Source organism: Lotus japonicus, chromosome 5, assembly GCF_012489685.1.
Source record: "Lotus japonicus ecotype B-129 chromosome 5, LjGifu_v1.2".
In the NCBI taxonomy this organism is placed as follows: Eukaryota; Viridiplantae; Streptophyta; class Magnoliopsida; order Fabales; family Fabaceae; genus Lotus; species Lotus japonicus.
In genome coordinates this window covers 44786452-44798824 of record NC_080045.1, presented here as the reverse complement: position 1 = coordinate 44798824, position 12373 = coordinate 44786452, and positions in this window count along the sequence as shown.

Sequence of the window (12373 nt, the reverse complement as noted above, 5' to 3'; positions counted from 1 at the left end):
ATGAGCTACCTTTTGACATCTCATCTGCCTAACCTCTAGAATGTTCAACGGGAGAAGTTGACCAAGGAGGTGAGTGGGAAGTAGATGTTCTCAACTGTGAAGTAAATGAGCTCCTATAAAGTTTTGGGTCCTGATGGGTTTCAAGCAATCTTTTTCAAGGAAAATTAGACTTAGTGGGGGATACAACGGTGTTGTTTGTCAAGTAGGCATTCAAATGGTCGTTCTCTGATACATTGGATTGTTGATAGTTTTGTCGTTATGATCCCCAAGAATGATAACCTCATCAATATAAGAGAGTTCCACCCGTTTAGTCTTTGTAATGTGCATTAAAATATCATTACGAAGATTCTTGTCAACTGTAAAGGGTTAATGCTTCATGATATTATTAGCCCCCACACAGAGTAGTTCTATCTCAGAGAAATGCACTAGTGATAATGTGATAGTTCTTCAATATGTTACCTACTAGTAAAGAAAGTTGAAGAGTGAGACAAAATACCTTATAAGCTTGATTTGGAAAAAAGGCTTGTGATAGGCTTGATTTCCACTTTTTTAGGCTACTATGAGGGAGTTTGGCTTTCTAGAGAGAACTTTGAGGTTTATGTTTTACGTGTCTACGCCATCTCTATCTTATGGAATGGGAAAAGAGTGATTGGGTTTTGCAAAAAAAAGGGGGCCTTAACCAAGGAGATCATTTATCCCCATTCTTGTTTGTCTTATTTATGAAAATGTTTAGTTCAGCTATCTTGATGAAAAATCTAAATGGAAGGTTGGAGCCAATTAGAGTAGCAGGTAATGAGTCGGGTCTTTTGCATTTGTTCTTTGTGGGACGACCTTTTATTCATTAAAGCTAAGGAAAGCTAGGTTAGAAAACTAAAAATATTATTGATGATTTTGTAAGGCCCCTAGGCTACGGGTGAACGAGGAGAAGTCAATAATCTTTGGGGTCCTTGGGTCTTGCTATGGTTGCGAGGGCAGCTTTGTGTAGCAATGCTTCTATCTAGTTTATTAATAGTATATATAAATTTCTTGTTTTCTTATTTTTTTAGAAGTGTATTATAAAGAGCGATTTTAATTTTTTTATTCACAAAATGAAGTCTAGATCAACGACTTAGAAGGGTAAGCTTCTTAGTAGAGCAGAGAGAATTACTTTACCATAGTCCGTTCTCGCAGCTATGCCTTCTTATTGCACAAGCAATGTCTGGATATTGCAAAGGGGTTGTGAGGAGGCAGATGAAATAATTTGGAGATTTGTGTGGAAAGGTAACAATTTACACATTCCAAAGTTTCAAAGCAAGATTGTTTTAGTTTCTATTGCGTGTTCATTATCGAGGTGTTGTTTTTCTCTAGCTTTGGGAATTAGAACTAATCTGCTTGTTTCACTTCTAAGTTACATCATAGGTTAGAGTGTGTAAAGGTTCTGGAAGTTGGATGCTTGCTAGTTTTGGGTTTATAGAATTTTTAAGAGAGATTTTGGTTTGAGGACTACAATGTGATTCTTGAAAATTAGTGGACGAAACTAAAAAAGAATTCGAAGACGGGATCCAGCCTTCGTTGGTGAAAGGTGAATGAAGATAAAATCACGGTGTGATCCTCTATAACCCTATCTCTTTTACGATTATGTATCTCTTTTACGATTATGCGTTGTTCTTAATTTGGGTATTTTCGCATATTAGGGCTTTTATGTGAATAACGTTTTTTTGGATATTAAGAATTGTATGTATTGTATTGTATTCTTTGATTCATTGATATCCATGGGTGATTTTTTGTTAGTTGTGTTTCCGATGTTGTAAACTTTGATTCTTACAAATTTTCTGTCTCGATATCCTCAAACGGAGAACGAGTAATAGATTACCAGATCGTTGGAACGATATTACCAAATCACTTGTAATAGATTGGCAGGTCGTCGTTATAGATTACTGCAACTTGCTGTTGAAAATTTAAGATTGTTAATTTTTTCAATACCTTATTCATCCTCCCACTTAGGTATATTATCAGAGTTTTTACATGCAATGCTGAGATAAACTAGGATGATATATAGGAAACACAAAATATAATAAAAAATTGAAAAATTGAGAAAATTAACATTAGATTGACTGGAAAAAAATGGTATCAAAGGTATAGAAGATTAAGATCAAAATTCTCACATGTATGAAAGCACAAGTAGATTTTTGTGGCCTCCTTAAGCAAGTTGTTACAAAGCTGACAAGAGAATCCAGGAATAAGTGAATTCGTCCTCACAGGGAGAATTGGGTTGTTCATCTTTTTTCCACTAATTAAAACCTCACTTTGAGCCTTGTTTCACACTCACACATGTATCAACCTCGCCACACAATTTGTTTTTACATACAACTCCTTATAATCACCTGCATTCACAACAGCATGCAAAACCACATAGATATCAATTGAAAAATGAACAATATTAAATGATTTTTGCTTAAATGTTAGAATGGTAGAGGGACCAAAACATACCTAGCTAGCCATGCCTGGATCATAGGAGATAGGTGAAAGATGATTTAGTGAGATTTAAAAAGAGTTGATGCAAATGAGGGTGGGAACTTTGATCCAGACACAAGTGCTTTTTTTTTTAACCTTGAGCGTGTGTGTGTATGACATCATCAATTAATACTCTTATGTTAGGTCTTTTAATATTTCATTAATTTTTAGTAACAACTTTGAAATATGAGTCAACCTGTATTAATTGGGGAGAATGCAAATTCAACATGGAATTAATTCTTATTTAACTTTTTATAAAATGTTTTACTTTTTACACGTTTTCATTAATTGTGGGTGACTTTATATGAAGTGTCAATTAAGATATACAATGATGACTTTGAATGTGGTCATCCAAAACAAAGAAGGATATTAATTTTATAAATATTTTACTTTGTTCTATTGAATTATGATAATAAATATAATACTAAAAAATGTATCCATTTTTGTAAAGTGATAAATATTTTTTAAATAATTAAGAGTCAATAAAACTTTTATTTGAAAATAATATTTTTAAAATGTTACACCCAAGAAAGTTTATTAACCACTTAAGACTTAAGAGAAGATAATATTACATATTTTTTAATATATAAGTCCGACAACTTATTTAATTATTTAAATATAAATTTTAAATAATTATAAATTTCATAATACACTTTTTATTACTTTTTAATTTGTTCTTGCTCTATTTTTATTATTATATCAATTTATGATGCTTATTATATGAATTTTATTTTAATAAACATCTATTTAAATGTTAGTCATGCTGTCTTTTGGTAAAAAAAAAAATCCGTCTATTAAAATGAGAAAGTGTATACTTTATGTTCAATATGTAAATAAATGTTATGAATTTAAAATAAATTTTCCAAGTATAACAATGAAAATCTAATATCCAATTTCTTTTTTTTTTCGGTACCGCGGAAAGACTAATATCCAATTTCTAAAAATATAATATTCGATAACAAAATATTCTAAATTTGAAGCGAAAATCTCATACGTTGCAAAGACTACTTAGTAGTGCGTGTGATATATATATATATATATATATATATATATGGGGCATATCAGGTGAGATGACTGGTTTATTGTGAGAGATGAGAGCATCTACTATAAACCGTAAGATTAATATCAACAGTTTGGATTCCAGATCAATACATTACTGTAGCTTACAATTCTAAATCTGGTTTCTCAACTTCCACGCGCATCTCCTTGTTCTCCTTATCTTCACCAAATCGAACTCAAGGCTTCCAACTTTAAACCACTGGTTAAAATGTTAAACGTAATAATGACGGATTCACCATGAACCTTCAAGATTTTATCATGCCATACCCAGAAAAAGGGTTTTATCATCCCTAATTTTGAAAAAGTCAAGTATAGATTTGATATACGCGTGAATTAGAAGAGGGGATTTGCAGAAATCGTGAATGGATAGAGTTTTTTCTGGGGAAAGCAGCGTTCCATTCTGGTCACAAACGACGGCGCGCGAGAGAAAAGTGAGGAGCCGGTGATGAAAGCGACTAGACTGCCATGTAAGGGGAGAACGAGGATGACGAGATCAGGCGATTTCCTTGCCAGGTGGGTTGAGAGACGAGGTTTTCGTTTGCGAGAGGGGAAGGGAAGAATGGTGAGGAAAAGAGAACATGTTGAGGAACAATAGGGAAGAGGGAAAAGGTCGTCGTTTACGCGTAGAAGGGAAATGAAGAAAGATGTGTGTGCAGTTCACGCGCGAGAAGAAGAAGTGTGACTTGCAATTTAACCATGGAAATGCGGTGATATGATTTTTTTAATATGAAAGTAATCTTAACTGTTAATCCAGATCCAATGGTTATCATTACGTGCTCTCACCTATCTCAATTCGAGAAATTACTTAAGGGAAAAGAAGAACTAAAATTCGAGAATCATCAATATGGATAGGAATTGATGTCGTTAGGATAAAAGTAAAGAAAAGAAATTTGATTCACAACTATATAATGCAACCTCATCTTACATAATTCAAAAAATATATTGATATTTATGCAATGGATAGTAATATGTTATTATTCATAAGTCAATTTTTTTTGGAGTTTTCTTGTCCCAAATTGTAAGCCACTTCTCAATGTCTTTGAAGCATTTTTGAAAAGCATAGAATCATGTCACATGCATTACCACTGAGAATGCCAACGTCCAACTACTCAATTATGGTTAAAAAATTATCAAAGAAACTAACTCACTAGTCTACATCGAACTTCGCATTTTCTTAATTCCCACATATTTGAAATTTATAACTTAAAGTTCAAACCATAATTCCATATCAGTTCATAATACACTCATCATTACAAAACATCATATCATTATTTTTATTCAACAAAAATCTCAATCTTAAACAAACTCAAAGTTCAAACATCACATGAATGTGAAACTAATGATTGAAGAAATTACTGAATGGCCTAGATGTATTGAAACAGGAAAAACACTCCTCAAAATGTTATGAAATGCATTTGCAATTAACAAAAGCCTTGACAACCGTTATCCCCAAAAAATCCTCATGCTCTACGTGGTTTTCATTCATCAGGAAATGCATCATTCATGACTTATGAACCTTTTTTTTTTTTTTTTTGCTTTAGAGCTATTAAATTTTTTTACTTATTGTAACATGTTTGCTTTTTTTTTTTGAAGTTGGCTTCAAATAAAATTAACTCAAAGCAGGCGATGACGCCATTACATCATTGATCACCAAATGATCAGCAGCATGAGGAACCTCCTCCACCCAAACAGAGTCGGGGAAATCAGAAGCATTCCTCGCTAAAAAATCCGCAACATAATTGCCAGAGCGTCTTACAAAAGATAAATCAAAAAAACTAAAAGCAGGAATTAAAGTACGACAATCACGAACAATAGCATCTAAATAAGATAAACCAGTTGTCCCCTTCTTCCACCAAGTAAAGAGCTGAAGACAATCCGTCTCAAAGCACACCGAACGAAATCCAAAATCCACAGCCAATTGCATCGCCCAACGGAGACTCGAAGCTTCTCCAAGCAAGGGGGAAATAACATTAACTGGATAATAAGCAGCAGCTCCCAAAACCTCTCCATTTGAATCTCGCGCCACCATACCATAACCACACACCCCATCCTTGATGGATGCATCCACATTAACCTTGATCAAACCCACATCTGGCCGCTTCCATGTTGCTGCGCGAGCCCCTACCTCTGGACGGTTAATGGGCTGTGCGTCGTCCCTAGGATGGAGAGTAGAGCATCTACGAAGCACCTCCCCCACATCCAAGCGTCTCCCTCTAAAAACCATTGAGTTTCGAGCTTCCCATGTCGCATACAAGAGAGCTTGAACAGCAGCTGTAAACTCAGGTTCATCTTCATGCAATACCGCCACCATAAACTCAACCATGGAAGTGAAATTCTCCATCCGTATTGCCAATTCAGAGGCAAACCAAACTCTCTCCACAGCTGGGCACTTGAGGAAAACATGCTCACATGTCTCCACCTCTGCTTCACAAAAAATACAACAAGGGTCTAGAAGCATACCTCTCCTTGCAAGGGCACCTCTTACCGGAATGAAACCTTGAACTACTCTCCAAGCCAACTCTTTACACCGAGGAAGAGCTGGGCTAGCCCAAAACTTCCGCCAAAGAGAAGCATGCAAAAGTGGCAGGGAAGAGGACGACGCCTCTTCACGGATAACCATATCCCTGAGATATTTATAACCTGATTTGCACACATAAACACCATCAGAGGTATCATACCAATAGAGAGCATCAGTATTACCTTGATTGGAAAGTGGAATGGCCACAATTTTCTGAACTGTGGAAGGACTAAAGACCTCCTCTAAAAGCTCTAAGTTCCAACGCCCATTTACCAACAAATCCGACACCTTTTCCAATCTCAGATCTGCAATTGCCTCATGCCTGTACACCAAAGATGAACCATATGGAAGCCACTTAACATTAAGCAAATTGATATGGGAACCATCCCCCACCCGCCACCTCAAACCCCCCTCAATCTTTCCACCTGCCTTCAAAATACTAGACCAAGCATAACTTGGTCTATACCCTTTTTTCGCCACTAAGATCGAAGAAGAAGGGAAATAAACTGCCTTAAAAATTCTCCCCAGAAGAGATTCAGGGAACATATAAATTCTCCACCAGTTCTTAGCCACCAAAGCCTCATTGAAGGCTCTAAAGTCTCTAAAACCAAGACCTCCGTCGCATTTATTTTTGCAAAGATTAGCCCATCTCGTCCAATGAAGACCTCTCCTAGTTACATCACCTCCCCAAAAAAAGCGAGCAATCATTCTGTCAATATCTGCCCATATACTATCAGGCAAAATAAAACAGGACATAACATAAGAAGGAATAGTCTGTGCAACAGATTTAATAAGTATTTCTCTTCCAGCTCTGGAAAGTGATTTTTCCTTCCAACCTTTCAACTTTTTCCAAACTCTCTCCTTAACAAACTTAAAAATTTGTGTTTTTGACTTACCAATAATTGTTGGTAAACCCAGATATTTATCAAAACTTTCCACTGCTTTTACTCCCAACAGCTGTGTAAGCTCATGAAAACAGTTCTCTGGCACATTGCGGCTAACTGAAAGCATTGATTTATCTAAGTTCACCACCTGGCCCGATGCTCGCTCATAGGTTCGCAAAATGGTTGTCACACATTCTGCTTCCTGAGCATTAGCACGGGAAAACACAATACTGTCGTCTGCAAACAAAAGATGAGAAATAGTAGGTGCAGAACGAGCAATTTTAATTCCATGCATACTAGAAGACATCACTTGACGCTCAATTAGAGCAGAAAACACTTCACCACAAAGGATGAACAAATAAGGAGACAAAGGGTCTCCTTGTCGCAACCCCCTCTCGGGTGCGAAATCTGGTTGTGGATTTCCATTAAGCATAATTGAAAAATTAACAGTGGAGACACAGCTCATAATCAAATTAACCCAACAAAGTGGGAAGCCCATTTTTTCCAACACCGACCTTAGAAAAGGCCACTCAATCCTGTCATAAGCTTTGGACATATCCAATTTCAATGCCATCATGCCATTCCGACCATTTATTTTCTTCTTCATGTAATGAAAACATTCGAAGGCAATCAAAGCATTGTCCGTAATTAATCGCCCCGGAACAAAAGCACTTTGAGAATGACTAATTAAATCAGGCAAAATCAGTTTCAAACGATTTGCAATTGTTTTAGTAATAATTTTAAAAACCACACAACACAGACTAATAGGCCGAAACTGATTAGCATGCACAGATTTCTTAACCTTTGGAATTAAAACCAATAAAGTACGGTTAATAGTACCTGGCGATCTTGTTCCACTTAAAATCTCCAAACAGAATTGAGCCACATCATCTCCAATTATAGGCCAGAATCTCTGATAGAAGAGAGCTGGAAGTCCATCTATTCCCGGTGCCTTCGTCGGATGCATCTGGAAGAGAGCCTCCTCAATATCCTCCTTAGTGAACGGCTCAGAAAGGATCCCCACATGAGCTGCAGACACCCTGCCGGCTACCAAATCAGTCGTTTCCTCTATCCCAACAGGTGAAGAGGTAGAGAACAAAGCTCCAAAGTAGTCATAAAGCACCCTAGCAATGTCTCTGTCATCCTCAAATTTTCTCCCACTATCATCCTTAATCAACTCAATCAGGTTCCGGCGTCGCCGCTGTGAAGCTTTCTGATGAAAGAAACTAGTGTTTCGGTCCCCATGTTTTAGCCATGATGCTCTTGACCGTTGAGCCCACAGAATCTCCTCCTGCTCAAGTAAAACATCTAGCTCCTGCTCTGCCTCTCTGGCCCTCACCACAACCTCCTCCGTCTGATCTTGCCTCTGCAGTCTCTCAAGTAACCCTCTCAACTCTGAAATCTTCCTCGGTAAATCCCCAAATTTCTCCTTCCCCCAACTCTGAATAGTGTCACTGAGCTGTGAAATTTTTGCTGTGAAATCATCCCTCATGCGCCCCCAAGTCTCTGTCACCACTTCTGCACACTCATCCCCTTCCTGGAGCCACAATTCCTCAAAACGAAACATCTTTGTCCTAGCCATCTCCTTCCTCATCTTCCGAGTACCGCTAAAAATAAAAATAGGATTATAATCTGACCTGTACCGCGGAAGGTGACTAACTGAAGTAACAGGCCACAGTGAGTCCCATGCCTCATTAACTAGAGCATAATCCAACCGCTCCTCAATAGTTCTTGGTTTCTTCCTCTTATTAGACCATGTAAAACGGTAGCCCGTAAAATCAACCTCATGCCAACCACAATCAACACAAGCCTGAGACGCCTCCTGCATACGCTCCACATTAGGTGGATCCCCTCCCAGTTTATCTGCCGGGGAGAGGATATCATTAAAGTCACCAAAACACATGAAAGGAATAGAGCTATCCGGGGTAAAACGGCGAACCATCTCCCAAGTCGCTTGCTTTCTCTCATCAGGGAACCCATAAACTCCCAAACACCTCATCTCGGATCTATCCTCAGGAATCATCACATTGAATAGCAAATGATTTAGCGATGCTGATATCATCTCAACCTCAACCTCATTATTCCAAAACAAACAGACACCACCTGCTCTTGATCTCCCTTGACCCGCACATTGAACTGGAAAAACATTCTGTAGCCCTCCAATACCTCTATGCCTCAGAACCTCAGACTCATACAACCTCGTTTCCATGACTAGTACCACATCAGGAGCTTTTGAGTGGATGAGCCTTTTTAGGGCCCGTACTGCCCGCAGGTTCCCAAGCCCGCGGCAGTTCCACGACAAGATCCTCATTGAGGTGGGCGGGACTGCTCCGCAGTCGCCGCCATCCCCAATCCAGAATCAGTATTAGATTTTTTAAAAGGTGGTGACACACTTGTAGGCAAGTGACCAGCCAGAGAAGAAGCCATAGCTCTCTTCCTGGAATTATTTCCCTGCTCTTGTTTGTCACGGATTTGTATACCTGTATTTCCCTTCCTTATCACATGTTTTCCTCCAGAATTATAAACTTTTTTGCTATCAAAATTAAAAGGAAGTGGCTCATTCACCATCCTATTCTTACCCTTCACCTCTTGCTGTTCACTTTTTCCTCCACCTTTGTTGCTATCTTCCACTAAATTATCATTGGACAACGTGGCTATAGCAGGGGGTGGAATTTGAGTATTATCACCTTGCTTTACTTCATCAATCTTCAAATTTAGCTTCTGGTCATTCTTCTCGGTTACGGTATTCCCCTCAAGGTCCCCGACCTCGTCTTCGTCCTCTTGTGCGTGATCCTCCTCAAGATCAAAATCTTTCTCTTCCTCTCGGTTCCAGTTCTGATTCCGGCGGCCTCCTCCACCATATTCCCCCTCAGCCCTCAGCCATGGCCCGAACTCTGGAACTTGCAGCACCTCCATCTCGCAATGCTTTTCTATATGATCTAACCGGCCACACCGGTAGCAAAAATTAACCAACTTTTCATACTTGAAACGTACCGCAATCGGCGCTCCACCCACCGCTGCTATTTTCTTTCCCCTCCTCAGTGGCGTCTCAACATTGACCCACACTCTGAAGCGTAGGCCAAGCCCAAAGTATTTGTCCCATCCCAGGAAACCATCGAACGCACCACTCAAGGATCTGGTAAGTTTTTCAGATCTGTAAGTGTACAGTAGGCCAACAGCTTGAACCCAGAATGGCACCCGGTTCAGCGGAACTGTGAACGGATCCACGCTGGTATTGAACACGTTCAGGGCGATCATGAAGCGATCGAAGAACCAAGGGCCCGATTGTAGGACAAGGTTTCTGGCGTTGGTTGAAGTGAACCTGAAAGCAAACAGGTTCCCCCCCACATGGCGAACTTCTTCGCAACTTCTTGATTCCCAAAGTTTTTCCATGCACCTGATGAACCCCATACGACTGACAGTATGTGGAGCCAGAACTCTTCCAATAAGCCACACATCAGCTACAAGCATTGGGTCAATCTCCACCTCTCCAATATTCAGAACCTCATCCTCATCACCCGCAAGAACAAAAGCAGGATCATCGTTGAGGGCCATGGTATAAAAGAGCAACAGCAAACGAAAAACGTAGGTGAGCAAAAGTAGAAACCCCAAGCAGCGTAGTAGAGAACTATGCCCTAGGGAAAAAAGCCAAACAAAAGGGCTAACTGGTTACGTTGAATGCAATATGGGCCCAGAAAAACTAGACGGCGCAAGCACTCCCAAGCGACGGCGGCGCTGACTTTGGTGACTCCCATGTTTGCTTTTATTCCCTTTGATATTGATTTAAAGAGGGCTAGAGACATGATCTCCCTTCAAAGAATTGTTAAGTTCAAACGTCATTTATATCATCTATCATGTTATGAATGATAACAATTTTAAAGCGTGTAAGTGTTGTGATTAAATATAACATGTGAATTATATTTCAAGAATTCACACTTATATCCCTCATCCTAACTCGTCTAAAGAAGCAACGCAAGAAGATGACAAGAAGAAGACATCTCCAAAGAAGAAGACTGACTAAAGCATACAAGGTTGTACAAGGAGTCAACCCAGTCAAGTGCAAGCAAGGACAAGGCTACAAGGGCAGAAGACACAGGGAAAGAAAGTCAAACATGCCACATCATCTAAGCATAAACAAAAAAGAGATTGATCAAAACGTCAACGCAAGATGGACAATAAAAGGAATGCTACATCTGCAAGCTCAGTTAAGCAAATAAAAGCGACATCTGCCAGGTCGACTATCGCTGAAGAAGAAAAGGAAGAAGAAGAAGAAGAATAGACCACGATACAAAGAAAGTCAAATCATCTAGATCATCTTCACAAAGGAAAAGATCAAGCATCAAGATCATCTCTACAAGAACAATCAAAGCACCAGAAGTACACATGCAAGATCAAGCAAAGCTGTAAGATTGATTTACAGAAGAAGATTCAAAGCTTCAAGGACAAACTATGCAAGAGCATTCCAAGCTATTAGATCATTTGAGAATATTGTAATCAACGTCTACTACATTGTCTATCTCAATGCTTATCAAAGAAAGCAATGTTCAGAGAAAAGAGCGTCATATTCAAATGGAAATATCTCTGACATTCTTATGCTCTGTTTGGATGGAGAGGGGAAAATGAGAGGAAGGAAAACAAGAGGAAATAATATAAGAGAAAAGAATTTGAAGGGAAAATGAAGTGATTTCAAAGTTGTTTGGATTGATAGAAAAAGAAAGGAAAATGAATGGAAAAGTAAGAGTAATATTTTCATATTACTATTTTACCCTTTTATTTAAATCTTTAAATCAAATCATATCTCACTTTTTAAATACATGTGAAATCAAGATATCTTTAAAATAAATTTAAAATATTTACTAAAACATTATAATTATAAATTTATATTTATTTATCTTCCATTTATAACTATTATATTCAATATATTTTTATTAATTTTTTTGTTACAATATTTTTATTAATTTAAATGACAGTAAAATATCTGAAATATATTAATTAATTAATTAAATAATAAAATTAAAATAGCTAATGAACTTTAAAATGTATACAATTGTTAATATATGAGTAAAAAATATAAACATTCACTAACTATCACACTTATCAAGGCATTTTTCTTTGCCCTTTGCTAGTTTTCACGGCAAACTTGGGTGGAAAACGTTTTTGGCATTGTGCTGGTACTGTTTTCCTCTCCCCTCCACTTTCCCTGCTGTTCCAAACGTCTGGGAATAGCATTTTTCAATCAACTTCCACTCTACCTACTTCCTTCCTCTCAAAATACATCGAAACAAACAGAGTGTTAAGGAGAAAGTCAAGTGCTGAGAAATCACATGATACTCTACAAAGTGCGCTGACCAAGGAAACTAGTACAACGTGTCAACATCAAAAGTATCCTCTTTCTCTCTCGTGCAAGAAATGGAGAAAA